Genomic DNA, 22,342 nt, shown 5'->3' with positions numbered 1-22,342 from the left:
GGAAAAGGCGATTCTTCATACAGGGGTGATCAATAGATCACCAGGTCAGGAACTTGACAAGAGCATATTGCAGGACATTAATAAAATGGCATTAAAATGGAACTACCTTATGTAAACTGGGAGGTGTCTGTTGCAAGTTCCACCAGAAGTAGGGACATTCTGAATTTCTTGCAAGGAGTATCCCTCCAGCAATTGGTGAGGGAGCCCACTCAGAAGGACGCAATATTAGACTTAATACTTACAAATGGTGACAAAATATCTGATATAAATGTGGGTGAAAACCTGGGATTCAGGGACCATCAAGCTGTATGGTTCAGAATAAAGACAGAGAACAATTCATCACACACAAAAACAAAAAAAAAAGTGTTAGATTTTAGAAAGGCTAATTTTGCAGAGATGGGAAACACTGAAAAGGCCCCATACACTATGCGATTTGGGCACGATTTCACCCGATTCTGATGAATCGGGCCGTGAAATTGGGCGAAATTGCACATGTAGACATACCGTGAGATTCTATGCGCGTTCCCGTGCACATCGGAGTCGGGAGGTCGGACGGGCTGCACATAAGATTTGCTAAATGTCATGTGCAGCCCGGAGCCGGACGGGGGGCACCCGCGACCAAATAGCTAAGCAGAGGGAGCAGAGGGAACCAAGGAGCCAGGCTGGGGAAGCTACTGCGGGGCAGCACCAGCGGGCACAGTGGAGAAAGTCCTAACAGAACGCTCAAATCCAAAAGTGGATAAATCAATGGGGCCACATGGGATACATCCAAGGATACTAAAATAGCTTAAAGGGGAGCTGGAAAAACCATTAACAGAATTATTCAACCAGTCACTAGCTACTGGTAGAATCTCAGAGGACTGAAAAATAGCGAATGTAGTCCCACTGCACAAAAGTGTAAGCAAGGAAGAGGTAAGCAACTACCGACCAGTGAAACTTAGATCAGTAGTAGGGAGATTGATGGAAACACTCTTAAAATAAAGAGTAGTAGAATATCTCAAAACCAGCAACGTACATGATCCTGAGCATCATGGGTTTACTGGGGGGAGATTGTGTCAAACTAATTTTTTTTTTGACTGGGTGACTAAAGTAATAGATCAGGCGGGGGGGGGGGCTGTAGATGTAGCTTATCTAGACTTTAGTAAGGCATTTGACACTGTCCCACATAGCAGACTAAGGTATTAAATTCTAAGATGGTTGAATGAATAAGATATTGGTTGCAGGACAGAAAACAGAGAGTTGTAGTAAATGGAGTGAGATACTCAACCTGTATATAAAAATAAGATAAATGTTCTCATGTGTGCAGTAAGACAGGCATGGTTTATGGTGAGCAAACACATACATTATGTTGTTGGTGTGGATTATAGTGAGCAGTGCAATAAATATATCTACACAGTGTATGATAAATGAGTATCAGCTTTACATCATTATCATCAAGCCCAGCTAGGTTTTGAAATAATCTTGTAGTAAATCTGACTGCAATATTTTTCTTGTAATAGTAAAATAAGGGCAGTAACCTTTATCAGCGTTAAGCAAACGGATGTCCATTGTATATATGGCACAATGAGGGATTTTCCAGAGACCAACTTCATGTCCTTTAAATACTGGATCAGCTCTGCCTTTTCTGGCAGCAGAGCTGGGTCCTAAATATGCTGCCCGACTAGGACACTACAGGGATAATTTGATGTGCATGGCGTGGTAGCTGCACATATAGGGCCAGACTAATGCTGGCCACACAGACCAACTTTCCTCCAACCAGCCAACTAGTAGGTTGGACTGAAAATCTGGTACTGTATGGGGGCAAATACCAATAAGCAATTTGCTCACAAACTCAGGAGAATGGACAAAAACATTCAGTGAAATTGTTTAAATTAAATAGGTCCAACTACAATACCGTGTCTGAGTGACAGTTGTTGTTCATTTTCCGATTTGCGAAACAAATGATTTAATTACATTTGCTGCTATCCAGTGCCAGGTTTTTATTCCATCCAACCAACTAGTTGGATGGTTGGAGGAAAGTTGGTCTGATGTGTGGCCAGCATAAGATGTGGATGGAGTGACAGCAGGGGCGTAACTAACTATTTAGCGCCCCCCCCCCCCACACACCTAACCTGCCCCCCCTTCTTACCCGCGGTCTGCGTCTTGCTCGGCTCTCTGTCGGGACCTTCCTGACGTCACGGTCCTGGACAGAAAACTGTCTGCAGTATGGGGGCAGCCATTTTCTAATTGTCATTTTTTTGTCATGTTTTCATTGCAGCAGGAGCCGGCCGGGACCGTGACGTCAGGAAGGTCCCGACAGAGAGCCGGGTGAGACGCAGACCGCGGGTAACTATAGCCCCGCAGCCCCCCCGGCGGCGCCCCCCTCCACCGCGGGGGCTGCGGAGCTATAGTTACGCCACTGAGTGACAGACAGGGTATGGGTCATAGGGACAGTATGACAGTCGGCATACATTAGGTCTTAGGATGACACATTAAATAGGTCAACAGGCCTAAGGTCGACATGAGGTTTTTATGGGTTTTTTGTCCCTAATGTTGAAGTAAGTCGTCATGGATCAGTGTATTACGTCCCCTTTCATGGCTCGCTGCGCTCAACCTGCTTCGGGCACTATTATATTCTCCCTCTGCGCCCTTGTGGACGGTAGGGTATGAAATACCGCCTATTTTTTGTTTTTTTTTAAGTGAAAAAATGGTCAACCTTTTGACTGTTGACCTTCCAATTGTCGATCTAATGCATGTGTCAACATTATGACCATGTCGACCTTTAGTGGTCAACCTAGCGACCGTATCCCAACAGACAGTAATCACTCCGTATACGGAGGTCTGGTAAACTGCGCATTTGCAGCATAGGTCCTGCCACCATGATCAGTTAGGCTGCAGATGTCAAATGACTGACAGCCTGCTATCAATTAGGGGTCCAGAAGGAGGGGGAGAAGGGGAGGTTGGCTATGGTCTCCATTTCCAGTTTTGCATCCGTTTCGTGGGACTACGGAGAAAATCTTGATCTTCCGATGGAGATTTCCTGGCCTCAGCAACAGAGCGGCTTTGGCTGGTATCCATATCCTTTGGCGTACTCAGCCGGCCTTACTGTAATGCATCCAATGATGCATTATCATTAGCAATTACGTACAATCCATCCACATATAAATGAGGGCCACACATGAGGCTATCCACCACAGTGCCTTAACCTTTGCAAGTTTTCCTGCCCAGTGATTGGATAATGCAAAAGACTGCACTCGAGAATTAGTAAATCTTTACAGACAGCCCCACATCTAAAGAAATCCCCACCCTCCAAAAAAAACTGTCTCTCCCAGGATCAGATGTACCAAGCTTCAAATAGTGATGCAATTTAGAGTGATAAACTGCCAGCCAATCAGCTCCTACCTGCCATGTTACAAAGCTATGTTTTAAAAATGATAGTTGGTAGTTGATCACTCTCCACTTGATCACTTTTTGAAGCTTAGTACAACTGGTCCCCATAGAGAACCTGGTTAATAACATTTCTAGACACAGAGGTGTAGTCATCGGTGTTTGTACAATTTCACATCAATGCATCCAGTAGTCAATATTACATCAGGATAACAAATAACAGTATCAATGGCCCGCACAATAATAATTACAGATAAAGCTGCAGACATATGATAACAGATGCCGGCGAACATTATCATCTATAGAACAAGACCAGGGCAAATACTGTCCTTTCAATTATTATATGTATGTATAGTACATACAACATACTGAGAGCAGTCAATTACATAAAATGTATCTATTCTGTGATAAAGAATCACTCAGTTCTTGCCCATTCATTCCCTTGTTTACCTATGTTGCTGTGTACAGGCAGGCATTGTGCACCTGTACAGTAATGTAATACTGCCCTACAGTATGTCAAGCTAGTGGTGTTGTACTTGGAACACAAGTTGTGTGGAGCATTGTCGGGAGCAGTTGCTGAGTGCTCGGTGTAAGCCTGGTTATTTGGCTCATAATTACAAGTGTTAAATATCAAGGAAAACAATTTCTGTTGTAAAACAAAGACGTGTTTCACTGGAATTATGTAATACAGGAATAAATGTAGTAATAGGATACAAAGCAACAAATGAGAATTGTTCCTAGAGATAAAGGGGATGAAGCATATCTCAATTTATCAAGAAGAGAAAAGAACACAAATAACAACACTTTAATAAAGCAAATAAAATTGCATGCAAAAAACACATATACATAATATATTTAAAAAGAATATATGTACACCAAAATAGGCACATACAATTACTTTAAAAATAACCGTTTTAAATACTGATCTTTAATAAATCCTGACTAGTACGGGTTAAATTGCACAGATTAGACAGCTTTGTTATAATTCCCAAGGTTCTTTTCTCTTCTTGGTAACTATTTGAGGGGCGGCATCCCTCTACCATAAGGCAGCCTGTGTAGACCGCACACAGGTACTATCCCAAAACGCTCTAGACCCAGTGCTTTGTTTGAAGATCTCAATTTATGACCACTTGCAAAGTATCTTATGCCACATCTACACATGAGTGCGGAGAGGTGTAATAGGGGTCTTCATATAGAGCTTAGGGTAGGAGAACTCACGTACCTGCACAGTGCAGAGTCGGTTGTACTGTGAGCATGTCTTTTGTACCTAGTATACAGCTGGTGCAAGTGTGCGCGGATGAGGACATCCAGTAGATGCATACAACCTAACGGGTTCGTCACAAAAGACCTGGTATACATTAAGGGGGTGATTCAGGTTGGTTTGAAAAGTGTAAATGTGTAAGGGAAGCCTAGGAATGGTTGGTGGCGTGCATGCAGTTGGAAAATCCATTGGTACAAAACCAAAAAATACAAATGGCATTTACTTTGCCAAATTGTGCCATTGCCACAGTGATAAAACCATAATTAGTGATATAATAGGATACATTCTAATTAATATCATTTGTGCTCATTAACGCCTGTCCCAGCTATGCCGTTAATGGCAAAATGGAAAATGTATATACACAAGAGTAGCAGCAATTACTACTACAGAAAAAAAGAAACCTAGACAATTCGCGTTTTGGAGGAAAACACTGAACGAGTAAGAGGGCTCAAGGAAATGACTTTAAAGAAACAATGATATGTCTTGCATGTTTGCATACTTCATATGCATAGGATGGTTTTCAATAGTTATCAATATGGGGATAATACTGAGGATTACACAGCTTCATCATACAAATATTGACACAAGACAAAAGATAAAATACAATACAATACAGGAACCAAATAAACTTCAATACATTTCCTTCACTGCAGTCTATAAAGTGCTACACTCAGGAACAGTTTAAAAAATAAATACATTTAAAAAAAAACCTTGTTACGGGCGGACATTTTTAAAACCCTCGGCCTCCTCTATGTTGGAATGTTAAGGACAGCAAACAAGCTATACACTGTGACTGTAAACACACTGTATGCTGTCAGGTACACAATACACTCTGTAACTATTTGTCTCTCCTACAGTATGCTCAAGGTGCAGTGGAATCGTCCGATACACAAAAAGAGGCAAGGCTACATTGTACAAAGTGAGATTAAGCTGGTCACTAAGGCGACTGCAACATTTTTTTTATACAAAAAGTAAAGATGACCACAAAGAGCTTTATGTGATGTAGCTTCTACAAGCATTTGTAAACGGAAACATACATTAAACAATATACCGGTCATCTCTGATCAAATGATCACCAGGGACTTTATTTTATTACTGAATTCACTGGTGACCCCACAAAGTAGGCAATTAAAAGGTGCCCATACACTAAAGAAACGTCTCTGCTAGGGTAGCCGATCCCAGGATTTGGGAGTCTAATGCCAGGCAGCATCTGAGCACCTGCTCAGTTGTGTTTAAATGCAAAGCTGCAACTACAGTACTGCATAATACAGGCAGGTCAGTACTGTAGCACATTCACCCGCTTTGTGTGTGTCACATACGCCTCCGCACTTTAATATCCATTTATTTTGTTTGCATAATAGCATCTGTTATTTTACATCAATAAAACTTCAAATTCTTGGACGTCGAATATTAAGTTCTGGTCTTAGAGGAAAGAAAAACATATGCTTATACAGTACACAGAAGTATAGTCAATGACCGAGCAACAAAGACAGCACCAGTCTTAAGAACCCATTTACCAATGAATGTTTGCAGATAGCGGCAAATATTGAGTCCCGCGCTATGTATGTAGAAGGGACCGCAGCAGCTATCGTAGATACCTGCTGTGATTTCTCCATTTCCGCATTCCCTATATGTGTCTATGGGGGATGCAATGCTGCTTGATGTATCACTATTGGGCAGCATCGCATCAGGTCCTGGGGCTACCACTATATTAGGATGGTGGTACTCCATTGTAGCCTATATACTTGCCAATATTATTTGACCTGCTGAGGTGATGCATGGCGACCCAATACAATATGGTGCGCGGGAGGATGGGACTGTGATGAAACTTCTGGTAACGAATCACATTATTACCACAAAATGTCAAGGAATGTGGTGCGGGGGCATTGGCCTGCACTACTGGAACGTTGAGAACATACTTTGAAGTTTGGGAGTTTACAGGAGGAGCCAGGTTACAGACATTAGACACAAACATTAATTGGGTCAATATTGATCACATATATTATGGAATTATCCTTTAAAAAATACGAAATAGAGCAGCAAAATGTATTTGTATCTTAATGGTGGACTAAACATGATTTGCTTCAGAGAAAATATTTAGAAAAAAAAAAAAAAACACACTACAGTACTACAGTACAGTACATGTCACGGTACTGTATTATGCTAGGTATCCAGTCATTAGATCTACAGAGTCTAGGTAGACAGTCAAAAGGTAGACAGTCAGAAGGTCTACACAATGAAAAAGGTAGACATGAAAAAGGTCAACGTGGGTTTTTAATGTTTTTTTTTTTAATCGACTTGTTCATATTTAAATATTGTGCTGAGCGCATAAAGCGATGCGGGGGCACTCTGTACAATTACACATTTGTCCATGTTGACCTTGTCGACATTCGGGTAAAAAAAAAAAAAAGTGAAAAACCCCATGTTGACTTTTTCACTGTCGACCTAGACACTGTTGACCTAAACCCATGTCGACCTAATGGTTATCGACCAACATACTGTAGACCAAAAGATTCCAACCCGATCTAATATACCATAACCATTATGTTCTATTTCTGTAACACTTTGTTAGGGATGACTGAGGGATTTAGCAGCTGCTTTACGTAGGTTTGAATGTGTCATTTAAGAAGCCATTTCTGAATGCTTTTTGCATATTTCCTATTTCCCTGGGGGGGGGGGGGGGGGGAGTTCTTGTCAAGGGGATCAAGATTGTGCAGCTATTCTACAATATATTGCTAATCTGACAACCGGACGCATAAAGAACCAGATTCCATTTTGGCCCTTATTCTGGTTCATTCGCAAAACCAAATTCCTTCAATGGACAAAATCATGTGCACTGCAGGTGGGGCAGATGCAACTTGTGCAGAGAGAATAAGATTTGGGTGGGATTTTACTTCAAAACGAGATCTATATTGCAGTGTAAAAATAAAGCAGTCAGTATTTTTCCTGCACAGAAACAAAATAACTCACCCAAATCTAAATCTCTCTGCACATGTTACATCTGCCCTCCCCTGCAGTGCACATGGTTTTGTCCATTTGCAAATGAACCAGAATAAGGGCCACAGTCCAGCTACGGTCCGGAGGTCGGGCTTCCCCCATTGCTGTAAACCGGAGCGGGGTCAGATGACTCGGCGTACCCGTTTACACTGCTCTCTACCCAGGTCCTGCCCATGTTCTACCCTGGTCAGTTCTTGTCAAGGGGATTAGGCCTTGTGGAGCATACAGCAGGTGCTTTTAGTAAATGGTTTAGTTCTATGACCTTTATTCAGATCTGATTGCAGTACAAATTTGTTTGGAAAATGGGCAAAACCATGTGCACTGCAGCTGGGGCAGATGTAACATGTGCAGAGAGAGTTAGATTTGTGCGAGTTATTTTGTTTCTGTGCAGGGTAAATACTGGCTGCATTATTTTTACAATGCAATTTAGATTTCAGTTTCAACACACCCCACCCAAATTTAACTCTCTCTGCACATGTTACATCTGCCCCACCTGCAGTGCACATGGTTTTGCCCATTTTCCAAACAAATTTGTACTGCGATCAGATCTGAATAAGGGCCAATGTGTGACCGGAAATCTATTGCTTCATTCATGATCAAATCTGATTTATTTAGAAACATTTGTTATAACTTAAATCCAAATTGTGACTGTAAAATAGGTTGATTCAACTTTCCTTTAGAATGATCAGGAACATCAAATTACAAGAGCAAAAATAATCTTTTTTTTTTTTTTCATTCATTTAGAAAAGCGACAACCGGACTACATCCATTGAAGAGTAATGCTATCCCCGTGTATTAAGGCTAGTATATACAGGATGGAGGGTCTGTGCACCACTGCCAGGAATAGACAATACTAAAAATCTACTATGGATATATTTGCAGTAGAGTAACGTGGCGCTTATTGTGGAGGATCTGCCTGATCTGCACCGTAAGAGCTTTCCCAAAAAGAGCCCTAAAATAAACAATGATAGAGATTTTTAGTATTTAGAGGGTGGTGCTGAATACTGGCGCTCCCCCCTTTTTTTTCCTCTTCCCAAACAAGGTGGAGCGCCCAGTATTCAGCACCACCCTCTAAATACTAAAAATCTATCCAATAGTTTCTCAAGTTACCGGACATAATAGTCAGGAACCAGACTGTCAGGTTCTTAAATGGGTAACCTGCAGTATTCGCTATAGCTAGTTTAAGAACATAATCATGCACTTAACAGCTACTTTCCAGCAAACTTGAGTGGACAAGATAGACCTGTTTCAATTTACGTACTACCCGCGCTCCAATATTCCCCTGTTCTACTTTATTTAAAAAAAGGTCTCATTATATTGTAGCTTATATAGATCTCTATGATACGCCACGCTGTCAGCATAAGTAGTAACGGGATAAAGGCCCAAACACTAGAAGATATGAAAGATAAAATATATTGGTGAACAATTTCCCTTGAGCTGAGCATGAAAGATATTGTGCATACACACTGAAAGTTTTTATGAAAGACAAAAGGATATTGGCACCAATCTTCTGAGTCACTTCATTTGTGACCAGTGCCCGTATAACTAAACATTAATGGCCAGTGCCCTAACATTGGTGGCCAGTGCCCTTATTTTAAACTTTAAATAAACATGGCCAGTAGCATAAATACAGGGCAAGCATTGGTGGTCAGTGGCTAGTATTCTGCATTATATACTTACATGAAGACTGCAGCTCCTCCAGCGGCACCGGCTCCAGCTAATTTCACTTTCAGCTTTGGGGCCGGAGGTGAGCGGCGGCCGCGGCTACAGGGCAAAATATTGTTCATGCCATTTTATTAGTGTGTGTTTGGTACTAGTAGTGGCTTTATGGATATAAACCATATGATAGATTTGAAATTACACTTGAAATATTGACAGATTTTGTGCACACACCCATAACAAGTAAAAGTTTTTTTTATATCAAACTCCATCTACCATCATGCACTTGCTAGAACATAACTAAATGCCTTTCATACTGATGATCTCAGAACATTTTCTAAGCGATCTTCTTAGAAAATGCCCCAACATTGCTCCGTGTGTACGGGTCATGGTGATGGCCCCGCGTGTCGCTATTACCAGGCAATTAAAATCAATCAAGCTGGATAAATCTAGCAATATCGCCGGCCAGGGCCAGTGTTCTTACCAGAGAACACTGGCACTGACAGATCACTCAGCACTGACACATCGCTGTGCATCGCTGTGTACTGAGCGATCTCCATTGCTCAGTACGCTCAGGAGAATCTCCTTGTGTGTAGGCCCCTTACGGGGGAGATTTACATTCTTATCACTCGCTGCTAATTTCAAATGCTGCTCCAACCACTACGCTCCTAATGGCGAGTACACACTGGTCAGTATGTAGACCGTTCAGTTGAATGGATGATATACAGTACCATGGGCATGTCAGCAAGTGTGTACGTCATTCACAGACATACAGTATCTCACCAGCTGTGCATCGCAAGCAAAAGATGTATCTGCAGATACAGATTTGGCCTTTTAAGTTGTTGCCGAGATGGACTGCTCCCATCATAGCGTATTGTCTGCATAGCATATGCTACCCATTTACTTCTATGGGAGCCGCATTTGCTTGCCGACCCACTGAAGTGATTAGGAGCCGGCTAGCAATGCATGAGCAGGTACATCTACAGTATGCAGCAACACTATAAAAAGGACACTGTCTGTGCAATTGCTGTAGAGGCCACAGGTGACTGACAGCAGAACTGGGCTTGTAAATGTCCACCCAGTTGTGATGTCACTGGGACAACACAACCAGCCAATGATAAGTAAGTATGCATGCACTTACCAATCATCAGTTGGACCACTGATTGTTTGGAACATTAGTAATTAGTGCCAACAGAATATCACATGACCCTAAATAATAGACTGTCATGTATATTTGTACTTGATTGTATTATACTCATAATACAGTGTTCAATGTCACAAGACAGGAGTGCGATAGCCAAGTGCTTACGTAATCTCCATCCTGCATCTAGGCATTCTGTTATAAATACCGTGTACAGTATGTGAGACTTACTGATAATTGCACACAATCTCCATACTCAGAGGCCATGCGTATACTATACAATTACAGGACACTAGTCACAGGCACATATAATCCTCCCTGCACTGTTTGCATTGGCATTACAAACCCCAGATACTAATTTACCTAAAGGGAGGAAGAGTCGTGATTTCACCTTAATCTTATTTCCCTAAATTTGCATGCGTTTACAGAAGCCACAGACTAGCAGCCAGGTCAGCTGCATGGTGCAATTCCTTACCAGGAAGGCTGGCCAGTACTGTACACAGGGTATGGGTGGGAGAATGTGTTCAATAAGACTAGCAAACTATGTAATAATTTACAGGAGGGTGTGCGCTATCCCTATTATCTCACTGGTTATACACATTATTTATACAGAATATACAGATTAGGGCCCCCATTTATCATTGATCACCTTTACAATGCGATCTGGGTGGAATATTACCGCCTAAGGTGCTGCGAAAATTTGGTCTTGGTGAATTGTTTTGTTCGTATGTTAACCTTATGTACCTCGATATCCACAGCACGGTGTTGGTGAACGGCTGGAAGACTGACCCCTTTCCGGTTCTCTCTGGGGTCAGACAAGGCTGCCCTCTTTCACCTCTTCTTTTTGTTTGTGTTATAGAGCTCCTGGCCCTATCCATCAGACAGAATCCAGAGATTAGAGGGATCACCGCACCAGGTCCAGACCACCCAGTGGCCAAGTGCTCGCTGTACATGGACGACGTCACTGTCTTCTGCGCGGATCAACGCTCGGTGGCAGCACTCGTCCAGACCTGTGAGGACTTCGGCCGTGCTTCAGGGGCAAAAGTCAACTGCGGGAAGTCAGAGGCCATGCTCTTCGGAAAGTGGCACCTGTCGTCCTCGGCTCCTTTCCCATTTACCGTCAAACCGGACCTCATCAAAATTCTGGGGGTCTGGTTCGGTGATGATGGAGCCGCCCGGAAGTGCTGGGATGAGAAACTTGCTACAGTGAGACAGAAAATTGGACTGTGGAGCCTCAGAGACCTTTCCATCGAAGGGAAAGCCCTTGTGCTGCGGAACGAGATTCTTCCCGTCCTGCAGTACACAGCCCAGGCCTGGCCGCCGCCAACTGCGGTATGCAAGGCCATTACCCGGGCCACTTTCCACTTCATCTGGGGCTCCAAAATGGACAGAGTGAAGCGGAGCATTATGTACAAGGATCCCCTCAAAGGTGGCAAAGGCATTCCAGACATTCCAACTATGCTGAGAGCCTTCTTTGTATGTACTTGCATCCGCAGAACTTTGATTGAAAATTGTGCCGGCTCTGCAGGGAACTCCATGTCCCGCTTCTTCCTCCTGCCTTTGTGGAGGACCCTTAAATGGGACAAGTGGGACAGCTCCATCCCTTACAACTGGACCACTCCGTGGTTTTACCTGGACGTGTCCAAGTTTGTGAGGGAACACCAACTGGAGGGATTGAAACCCGACTTGTGGAAGCCAAAAACTGTCCACAAGCTCATCAGAGCCAAAGACACTATGGAATCGATCCCAGGGCTCCCGGCGGCAACTGTTAAGTTTGTCTGGGAGTACGTGGCATCCAAGAGACTGAGTAATAGACATAAAGACTTGTCATGGATGGCCATCCAGGGGGGTTTGCCTCACCGGTCATTCATGCACTCCCGAAACTTGTGTAGGTACAGACATTGTCCCTGGTGCCTCGTTCGCGAGGAAACATCTATGCACCTCTTCTGGGACTGCACCTATGCCCAGTTGCTGCTGGATGCCCTAGAGACTGAGTTTAAGGACTGTGTGCCCAGGAGCCACCTATCGTACCATTCGGTGCTTTATGGACTGTTCCCCGGCACACACACTGTTGGGGCGACCCAGGAGGCCTGGCGCCTTATAAACTGTTTTAAGGACGCTGTGTGGTTTGCCAGGAATCGCCTCATTTTGAGGAGGGAGAGGATGTCCGTGCAGGACTGCCGCAGGCTGATCCACAGCCTGCTCAGAGACTACTCCATCCGGGATAGCCCTGAGGAAGAAGAGGACTAACCCCCCCTTCTTCTGGCCCTTTCCCCATTGAACTGAGTGATAAGAACTGTGACGTGGCCCCGCTCCCCCATTTCACGATGTCTGTTGTTTTATTGATGTCCTGTCTATTTATTGCCCTCCCCTTATATGTGTCTGTCTGGTCAATAAAGCTTCGGGCAATGTGACTCCCCCTCCCTCACCCCCCTCCCCTCCACCCATAGTCTTATCCATAGTCAATGATTGTTTAAGGTTAGAATGCATAGTGCATAACATGTCTTACGGTATTTGATTTCTTATGCTGTATTTCATGAAATGTACTATACAGTCTTGCATGTGTGCTGTGTTTTGGCTGTGCTGCGACACAGTATATATGCCTAAATGTTACCGTCTGTTTTTTGCTTTCTTTGTACAATAAAGATTTGCCTTTTCAATCAAAATTACCGCCTAGGATCGCATTGTAAAATGCGATCATTTCGGCCGAATGTATTACCTGGCAGGGCGCAGGGACAGGGCTTCGAAAGGAGCCCGCCCCTGCGATGCCTGAAGCCGGAAGCCGGGGGGGGGGGGGGGGGGTCTGCGCATGCGCTGACCCCCCCGCGACCCTGCTGACCGCACTGCCTACAATGGGCTATCGCCATATCAGAATGGCGATAACCCAGGGAAGCGAAGCCGGGCTGCCCGATTTTAATACATCGGGCAGCTTCGCATCCCCCATAGAAACCTATGGGGGATGCGGCCGGCGCGGCTGCAGGGGGGGGGGGAATCGCAGTAGGGATCGGAGATTCCTGCTGTGGTCCCCCTTAATACATCTCAGTGCTACTTAATATTTGCGGTTAACCCCCGAAAACTGACGTTTTCGGGGATTTAACCGCAAATATTACTTGATAAATAGGCCCCATAGATAGATACACACACCAATAAACCCCACAGTAAGTATACTTTTAATGTTTGTTTTTTCACATCTACGTTTATAATCTGGGAGTTCTGATGTCATCACTTTAATTATTAATAATGTATATTGTGACACTGCAAAAGTATTACAGGAATTAGAGGTCATCTCACATTTCCATGATTTGTATAAAGGTGCCCATACACGGTGCGATGAACTCCGTGCTTTTAGTACTAGATTGCATACTGGCTACTCTGGTTTCCTCCCACAATCCAAAAATATACTGGTAGGCTAACTGGCTCCCAACAAAATTAACCCTAGAATGTCTGTGTGTGTGCGTGTACATGTGGTAGGGAATATAGATTGTAAGCTCCACTGGGACAAGGACTGATGTGAATGTTCAAATATTCTCTGTAAAACGCTGCGGAATATCTGTGCACTATATAATAAACTGTTAATAATACAAATTGCATCATCGTGTGTTAGTGAATGAAGTCATGATTACTAATGAATTACAAAAAAAAACATTATCACACACACACACACACACACACACACGTGGCTAGGATTAAAGAAAATTACAGATTCTACGGAGACACAAAGTGCACAAGCGTAGCTGTCACAGCAGAGGCCAGACTGATCACTTTAGAACAGGGATGAGGAACTTTAGGCCCTCCAGCTGTTGTTGACCTACGCCACAGGTTCCCAAACTCGGTCCTCAGGACCCCACACAGTGCATGTTTTGCAGGTCTCCTCATAGAACACAATAATTAGCTCTACCTGTAGATCTTTTAAAATCTGTCAATGAGTAATGAAAGCACCTGTGCACCTGCTGGGTGACCTGGGAAACGTGAACTGTGTCGGGTCCAGTGGATCGAGAACCCTTGAACAACAACAACAACAACAACAACATGTATATAGCACTTTCCTCCTAATATGAATCAAAAGTGCTTGCATTAGTCTTTTACAGCACAATACACAAAACAAACTTAACAAGCAACACACATCCCAACATGCTCTGCTCAGTCTGATCTCTACCATCGAGAAAGGATCATTGGATAGACAGCAACCAGGTTGACAAGCATTAGGTCAACATGATGGAAGGTGGACACAAGCATTAGTTCGACATGGGGGTTTTCACTTTTTTTGTCCCAAATTTTTACACAGTCAACATGGACACTGAAACATAGCACTGTGTCCCCTCACTACGCTCGCCACGATGCTTCGCTGTGCTCGGCACACTATTTTATTCTCCCACCACACCCTAGTGGATGCCTGTCGGCACATGTCTGCTCAAAAAAAAAAGTGAAAAGCCCCATGTCGACCTAATGACCTGTCAACCTAACCAATGTCAACCTTCAGTCATGTCGACCTAGTGACTGTATCCCCTACCATCTGTGTACCTGCTCCATACACCTTTCACAAATGCCAGAATCCTGCCCCTCTAGCCCATGAGCTCTGCTGGAATTCCTGAGGCACAGACATACAAAAAAATTGATAATTTCACACTGCAAAAATGGCTTTTACATTGTCAGTTATAAATCATTGTGTAGCATAATGTACCGAAATCAACAGGATAAATGGGGATACAGTATGTTCTTTAGATTTAAGTTAAAAAAAAAAAAATAGACAGGAGTTGCCATGTAGTTCAGCGTGGCGTGTCGTAGGATCCTAATTCTTACCATTAACAACTGCCGCAGGGGAATGAAAAGATTAAACACTAGGGCCGTTAATCAGCTTTAGATGTCATGAGGTTTTATAACCCAGCAGTCAGTGTACTTGTCCATTCAAGATCATCTAGAGACTGTTGACCGAATGTTGAAATAATTGTTAACTGTATGTTGCCAGCAGATTGTGCAGCTATTCTACAATATATTGCTAATCTGACAACCGGACGCATAAAGAACCAGATTCCATTTTGGCCCTTATTCTGGTTCATTCGCAAAACCAAATTCCTTCAATGGACAAAATCATGTGCACTGCAGGTGGGGCAGATGCAACTTGTGCAGAGAGAATAAGATTTGGGTGGGATTTTACTTCAAAACGAGATCTATATTGCAGTGTAAAAATAAAGCAGTCAGTATTTTTCCTGCACAGAAACAAAATAACTCACCCAAATCTAAATCTCTCTGCACATGTTACATCTGCCCTCCCCTGCAGTGCACATGGTTTTGTCCATTTGCAAATGAACCAGAATAAGGGCCACAGTCCAGCTACGGTCCGGAGGTCGGGCTTCCCCCATTGCTGTAAACCGGAGCGGGGTCAGATGACTCGACCGTACCCGTTTACACTGCTCTCTACCCAGGTCCTGCCCATGTTCTACCCTGGTCAGGACCTGGGTAAAAGTCCTGTGTAAAGGGACACGGGTTAACCCCTTTTACATTGCCGCTGACCGGGGTCCACAAGGGAAAAACCTGGGATTTTGCGACTGTGTAAAAGGGGTCTAATTTGGTTTTCTGTGTGAAAAGGGTATAAGTTGACATACACTGTATTATACCTCTCTTTGCGTTATATCGCTATCAACAACGCCGAATGCATAGTTAAAGATTTAACCAAACACTGCATTCTTTGACACCATGGGTAAAATTTAATAGGATGAGAGATTCAGGAAGTGAGAGATTTGGTAAGAATCTCCAGTTTTTTTTAAAAGTGGCAATCATTTACACTGCAAAACAGTTTGATTTTGAAGTGTAAATGATTGCCGCTTTAAAAACCTGAAGATTTATTACCAAATCTCTTATCCTATTAAAATTTCACCCCAGATTTCTAGCAATATTACTAATTCAGCACACTAAAATTGAGCAGGTACCTTCTGAGTATCTAGTCTAGTCTGTACAACAGTGGTGTCAAACTCATGGCCCTCCAGCTGTTGTGGAACTACACGTCCCAGCATGCCCTGCCACAGATTTTATATAATAGATTGCTAAAACTGTGGCAGGGCATGCCGGTACGTTTAGTGCCACAAGTTTGACCCCACTGCTGTACAATATCGGTAAAGATGAGCGCTTCAGTGCATCGTTAACAATTCACCCCACCACATTGTCGGAAGTTGCTGGTTATTTTGGCTATGTAGCTAACGACCTGCATGTTCAGCAGCTGCGAGAATAGTCACTGGACGATACTGTAGAGTCTAGTGTGTATGCACAATATTGTTCACCTGTGGCTGATTTTGTTAAAGATATCGGCAACGGTGAGGGTCATCCAGTGCACAGGTTCCCAAACTCGATCCTCTGGACCCCACACAGTGCAGGTTTTGCAGGTCTCCTCACAGAATCACAAGTGAAATAATTAGCTCCACCTGTGGCTCTTTTAAATTGTGTCAATGAGTAATGAGAGCACCTGTGCACCTGCCGGGTGACCTGGAAAACGGTGTGGGGTCCTGAGGATTAAATATGATAACCCCTGATCTAGTGTATACAGGGCTTAACTATCTGCAGACAGATCGTGCTCGTGTTCTGCATACATACTGCCCGATAAGTTGGCGGGAATTTACCTGCACCGTCCCAGATGTGCTGTGAATTGAATGATGCATAATTCTAACGTAATTGTTACTTAGAACACTTGGAAGCAATAACATTTGTGGACCAGGGATTACACAGAACTTAAAAAGATAATACCGCTACAATGGGTAGAATAATGAATAAATAAAAAAAAGGTGGGAATTGTTACAGGAAGAGGTCACCTGTAAACAGAGGATTAACTTCAAGCATCACAGCACCCCAGGCAGCGATAGCAGCGTATTACTGCCAACACCTGACGTATAAGCATTACATAGTAACAAAACAGTCTCTGCAAAAACCATTAAAGCACAGTCCCTATATACAGATCAAAAATGTATACCGCAGTCATGGGTCGGTCTTGTTTTACCCCCTGGCAAACAGTACATCAATAAGAGGAATGCCCACCTAACTCCTTGCAAGAGGAAGTGAGAAGCTAAATGAAATTTATTTCTCCATGGGTTGTGGCCCTTAATCGTAGGGGCCACTGCACCTGCCTAGTCTATCATTCCCTACTTCTGAACCTGTACCTTAGCAACAACTACATTTTGGCAGGCATTTCTCTTTAGCTGATCTTGAAACAAATCACAAAAAATTTGCAAATCGAAGGATTATCAAATGACTGTGCAAGCATGGGGGTTAAGTACCGAATAAAGATCTGTACGCATAGAAGTCACAAAGTACCTGCAGTCTGACAGGAAGCTGTTATTTAGGGACGGTAACATTGCATTGTCTCACCTTTGTCATCACTCATCATGCCTGGCGGGACCCTTGCGTGCGCCCAACATTTGAGGCGTAGCCTGACGACAAGGGGTGTGGCATACAAATCACATCACTCCATGATTAGGCCACGCCCCTCAGCGGAGCAGCAGGTGACAGGGGGTCTCCCAACTGCCCAACTCCCTGCTGCAGGACACTGCCAGCCCCGGGGGGGAAAAACGGGATGGTCCCACAAAATTCGGGACAGTTGGAAGGCATTATATAGAACAGTGGTTCCCAACCTTTTTTCTCTCCCGTACCCCTTGTTCAGGCTTTTCATTTATAAGTACCCCTCCTCTCAATTTGAAATTTCCATAGTACTAATGAGTGGAAGTGAGCAGTATGCGTGTCCTAATATTAAGGAGTAGCCGTGGACTACTATATGGTCAGGAATCAGGTCCGTCTTTGGCCGCTGGCTGTGTATTGTCTCGAGTTCCCGCTAACACCTGTAGGATTAATGCTTCTTCCACCCATGTCAGTGCGGGGCAAATGGTCACAGGTAGCTCTCAGTGAATTGCTGGTTGGGCAAAAGCACGAGTAGAAGCTGATGACGCTGCAGATGGAACTGGAAATGACACAACGTGGCTTGTTTCCATGTCAGTGGTAGACTTTTTTTTACCATTGGGAGACTTTTTCTTCTTCCGCCATTACCAATATTATTTCCAAGTACCCCCAACTGGTCTGCAGAGTACCCCCAGGGGTACTAGTACCCCAGGTTGGGAACCACTGATATAGAACATGACATTTATTACATAAATCAGCAATAATTATCTATCCTGTGTATTGCTTAGTTAAGAACAGTCTAACAAGTAAGGGTCTTATTCAGACTATAGATTTTTGTTGCTTTTTGGCATATGAGAGCTGAGGCACAGACAAGTGGGCAGTCATTTGATAATAGATCAGCTTGCAAAATACTTCCCAACTGAAAGCATAAGAGAAATTTCAATATTTAGAGAATAACTGCTCATCACACAATTTGAGAAGTCATGTGAAAACACTACCTGTGTACACACAACATACGCAATAACAACTGAGAGTACTCTCCACATAAAAGGATAGACTTCACGGATAAAAGGAAGGGGGTAATGGAATTGTCGGCAAATTGTTCACCTGCCTGAAACTGAGCGGCATTTTCTGCACATTGCAGCAGCGCGATCTCGCACAAAAGTGCATAAATCAGGGTAGAAATCTGCTGGGAAAGGCTGTGCAGACTCCAAAAGGTAGTCAAAACTGCGGAGAAGATAATCGGGACAGACCTTCCCTCTTTCCAGGACCTAACTTCACAGGTATGCGCGTCCGCTCGCCTTGCTGCGCTCGCCACACTTTATATTCTCAACTCCACGCCGACGTGGATAGTAGGGGTATGAAAAGGTCAGAGGACGCGCACCGCCGCCGCTCGCCACACTTCGGGTTGGCGTCAATCGTGGGGTGACGCTCACAATGGGGTTGGTTAACTTTTTAACCATGACGGGGCCATATACAATGTGAAATAGGTCATATTGGCCCATTTCATATTGTTTGCTATGTAAAATGGACTTAATCAAGTCCATCTCATCTTGTGCCATTATAATGGCACAAGACCGACGCGATGCTCCCGATTTCAATGTTAAAAATATTTTAACATTGAAGCCTATGGCAAAATCGAGTCGGTCGCGTCGCGGGCCATGTTAATGCCCGCGGCCGACGCGATGACCCCGATTTTGCCTTTGCCGGCAAAATGGACCTGATTTCAAAGGAAATCGGGTCCATCGCGTCCCTTAACTTTAAGGTACACGATGGACAAGATTGTGGCCGTTCTAGGAAACAAGTACCCAAATTCCTAGTATACGCAAGTATACCAGGCCAATAAAGCTAATTCTGATTCTGAGTTGGGGAGAGGTTGCCAGCATTTAAACACCATGGCAATGGTACTTTGCACCCCTTGCAGGCAACTTAATCCTCCCCTCCTTCCAAAAAGTGATATGAAAGACGTGATTGATTCCTAATATGGATTATATATGTAAATATGAAATGGAAATAATGGTCTTTATTCTGGTTAACTCGCAAGGCTGTAAACTTTGCAGCCTTGCGAGTACCCCAGATGCCTCCCCCACCGAGCCCCTTGCCCGGGCTTCTGTGTGCGAGCGCTTGCACACAGTGGCTGCACATGAGCATTAAAACCTATGCGAAGTCACGAACTATTGGTCCCTCATGCGAATGCGCGGGGGACCGATTGAATTAGAATCACCCCTAATGTATATATTACCCCAGTAAATGACATATATGCAATTTATGTTTTAGCCAAGATAACTGCTACATATATATATGCTGCAGATGGAGCAACAGGTGTTTGATTTGGAAATATATATATATATATATATATATATATATATATACATACATATACACATACATACACATATATATATATACAGTATATATGCAAGGAAATCAAAGAAGAGACGCACCAATGAGCATAAATTCAACGTACATTTACTGCACACATAAAGCTCACGTACATTTAAGGTTTAAGATAATATGCTTGCCAGCCTGGTAGTACAGATAGCCACTGTCGACCTCTCCGATAGTGCAAAACACCACCGCCCAGCTGCAGACCAAAGGATCACACACCAAGACGCCGGAGTCTCGCCACGGACGAACAGGATCAGCAGGTCCTGCTGATCCTGTTCGTCCGTGGCGAGACTCCGGCGTCTTGGTGTGTGATCCTTTGGTCTGCAGCTGGTCCGTGGCGAGACTCCGGCGTCTTGGTGTGTGATCCTTTGGTCTGCAGCTGGTCCGTGGCGAGACTCCGGCGTCTTGGTGTGTGATCCTTTGGTCTGCAGCTGGTCCGTGGCGAGACTCCGGCGTCTTGGTGTGTGATCCTTTGGTCTGCAGCTGGGCGGTGGTGTTTTGCACTATCGGAGAGGTCGACAGTGGCTATCTGTACTACCAGGCTGGCAAGCATATTATCTTAAACCTTAAATGTACGTGAGCTTTATGTGTGCAGTAAATGTACGTTGAATTTATGCTCATTGGTGCGTCTCTTCTTTGATTTCCTTGCATGTGTACCCATTGGATCTTGGTACGATCCCCCTTCTGAAGAGGACAGCACACATTTATTGGAGACTGTGGACATTACACTGCATATTTGAGGACTATTTGCGCTGGGTATTTTGTTTATATATATATATATATATATATATATATATATATATATATATATATATATATATATATATATATATATATATATATATACACATACACACACACACATTTTTTGAAAGATGATATGACAGATGGAATATGTACATGGATGTATAACTACTAGGAGAATCATTGGACAGGGAGATACATACATTGATAAATCTATTTAATTAAGGTATGTGGTTGTATGGGCGACAGCCTTTAGGTCAACCACTATTGGTCGACAGGCCGAATGTCGACACACCAAAAAAAAAAAAAGAAGTCGACCCGAGATTTTCCTTCAAGGACTTTTACAATCATGGACATGGAGGGGGGAGTATAATAGTCCAAAGCAGAGCACAGCGAAATCTCATGTTGATCTTTTGCTTGTGTGAACCGAATGAATGGCAAACTTTTTGGTGTGTTGGCCAATAGTGGTTGACTGTTGACAAGTCGACCCATACCCTTTAATTAATAGATGGGAAAATATAGATACGTCATCATCTAAATTCTAAATATGAAACAAACAATGTATTTGATAAATAGGATTGCTACATCCAAAATAAATGTGATTGTTCAGCATAAACTAATATAAAAGTAACTTACACACTACACAAATGTATTATGATAAAGATAGTATGATAGATAGATGTAAAGTATGCAGTCACTAGGACTCTGGCGCAGTAGGTGACTATATCGACAATCAAATATTGACATCATAAATGTTGACACCTGCAACATATCAGAATGTTGGACCTATAATATTCTAACTAAATAGATAGTACAACAAACCTGAAATTAATACATACCATTATAATATCGATATCTAAGTGTAAAACTCATTCAAGCTGCAGATGAGTGTAATACATAATACTGTGTATAAAACAACAACGTTGCTGGCAGATAAGCAGGAGGGGGGATGTAAGAACTTTGCTAAGTTTGGAGGGACCAATGAAACATACCTACTTCCTCCCGTGTAAGATGGATAACAGCCCCCCGGGACTTGCTGAGCCTCCCTGCAATGAGAGCAGAGCACCCGGCATGGACAGGGAAATGCACAAGCTGCTTACCTGTGAGCGCACCTGCTGCTGCTGTTATTGCAGGAGGCTCACCCGGATCCTGCAGCAAGTGCACATAGGGGGCGTGGCCTCATTCCCCTCCCACCCGCTCTTTCCTTCTGGAGTCTGTAACGTTCTCTTCTTAACTCTTCCTGTGCCGGATACAGCCGCGCAGAGCATGTGGCGATCGTCTTGTTTAGTGCTTTGAAAATAACATATTTTAGCATTAACCCACAACTTGTTTCCTGTCTCTGCATTATATTGTGTTTAGTGTCATTTGTTTCCTTATCTTAAAATGTGTGTTATTCTGTGCATTGCTAA

At 43.4% G+C, this 22,342-nt stretch overlaps 1 protein-coding gene across 3 annotated transcripts in view; it reads right to left on the bottom strand.

The window, feature by feature from the left end:
• Window positions 1-22,131, bottom strand: part of CRACR2B (calcium release activated channel regulator 2B) — an 83,407-nt gene extending 61,276 nt beyond the window's left edge. Inside the window, exon 1 of one of the 3 annotated variants that reach the window (XM_083165414.1) lies at window positions 22,034-22,131. The gene's annotated coding sequence lies outside the window, so the exon portion shown is untranslated. Of the gene's footprint in view, window positions 1-21,925 lie in introns of all 3 variants that reach the window. The other 2 variants (XM_083165413.1, XM_083165415.1) reach the window with 2 other exon arrangements.
• Between the last annotated feature and the right edge of the window lie 211 nt (window positions 22,132-22,342).

The sequence above is a fragment of the Crinia signifera genome, chromosome 11, assembly GCF_055691185.1.
Source record: "Crinia signifera chromosome 11, ASM5569118v1, whole genome shotgun sequence".
In the NCBI taxonomy this organism is placed as follows: domain Eukaryota; kingdom Metazoa; phylum Chordata; class Amphibia; order Anura; family Myobatrachidae; genus Crinia; species Crinia signifera.
Note: the sequence above shows the minus strand (reverse complement) of the source record. Positions and strands in the feature narration are given on the sequence as shown.